General features: G+C 44.4%; 1 protein-coding gene and 1 pseudogene across 1 annotated transcript in view; one reads left to right on the top strand and one right to left on the bottom strand.

Moving 5' to 3' along the window:
- LOC114906376 overlaps window positions 1-655 on the top strand; it is a 2,652-nt pseudogene extending 1,997 nt beyond the window's left edge.
- The window catches only part of IL1RAPL1 (interleukin 1 receptor accessory protein like 1), a 1,341,257-nt gene that overhangs the window by 589,493 nt on the left and 750,431 nt on the right, over window positions 1-1,333 (bottom strand). The gene's annotated exons all lie outside the window — the stretch shown is intronic.

Raw genomic sequence — 1,333 nt, 5'->3', positions numbered from 1 at the left:
CAAGCCTAGCCCCCTGCCTGGAGGAATCACTCTTGGCCACCAACCAACAAGGATCAAGACTGGCCAGCAGCCTGCAGGCGCTCAGCCACCAAATGTGCTGCTTGCTGCACCACCGGCTCCTTCTCAAGGATGTGTTCAATTTCTTGTTAAAAATGCTCCCAGTCTCAGGCCCTTAGCTCTACTCCAGCTTCCACCAAGCTTACTCATTTTGAACACCCAGCAGCAGTGCTTCTGCCACCCGATTCCACAGCAACAACTTCAACAACCCGCAACTTCACATCCTCAGCAGCCAGTGCCACAGGCTCCTGCACAAGGTTCGGTCAGTCAGAGAACGGACTTACCTGCTCAGCAGGCGACGGCCATTAACCTCAATGAAGTGGAGGGTTTTCTGCAGCCCCAGGTAGATGTGTTGTCTCAGCTGGGCTCTGCCCAGAGCCACCCAGGGCCAAACCTCCCTCAGCAGGGATCTCAGCTCTCCTCTGCCTTGCAGCTGCAGCCACAGCCTCAGCCAATACAGTTCAGAACCTTGCAGCCCTTAGTGGCTGTAACAAGAGTAACAGCCCAGACAGCTCAGCCCCCTCCACCTAGTGAGCATACAGCAAGCCAGTCAGAAGGTAAAATGAAGAGAAGCACACCAACCCCTCCAAAGCCCTGAGTCTTGCATTACTTTTTAATCTTTTTTAAAACAACACAAGAGTATTGGATCAAAGGGTTTCTAAGTTTTCACTCCATTTTGGTGTTTAATGTCTCAGTATTTTACATTGGCAGGTGTACAAATTATACAAAAGCACAACTCTATGCGTTTTTTTTTTTTAAATGGAAATGATTTACTGAAAAACAAAAAATGGGCTATGGTGCTAACCACCATGTCAGAATCCCACCTCTGCAATTTACTGACCTCAAGCCTGTTGCCTGACTTCTCTGAATCTCCATTTCCTTGTTTATAAACCTGTAAATAGTTATATCTACTTCTTAAGTTTATTGTCAGGGTTAATGTAAGATATATTAAATATTGAAATTCAAGTTAACTTTAAATAAAATATTAAATATTTGAAAGAAATAAGCATAAGTACTTAAGCTGAAAATAAACTATAGTAATAATATTAGTGCAAATGATAGTTTTGTTACATTATATAAAAGTCAACTTTATGATCAATGGCAAATATGCCATAGATGTTTAATTCCTCAAAAAAAACCCCACACACCAGACTTAAAAATAAGCAAAAATAGGGGCTTCCCTGGTGGCGCAGTGGTTGAGAATCTGCCTGCCAATGAAGGGGACACGGGTTCGAGCCCTGGTCTGGGAAGATCCCACATGCCACGGGGCAACTGG

This window comes from Monodon monoceros, unplaced genomic scaffold (assembly GCF_005190385.1).
Source record: "Monodon monoceros isolate NGI ecotype Baffin Bay Population unplaced genomic scaffold, NGI_Narwhal_1 Super_Scaffold_22, whole genome shotgun sequence".
NCBI classification, from domain to species: domain Eukaryota; kingdom Metazoa; phylum Chordata; class Mammalia; order Artiodactyla; family Monodontidae; genus Monodon; species Monodon monoceros.
Note: the sequence above shows the minus strand (reverse complement) of the source record. Positions and strands in the feature narration are given on the sequence as shown.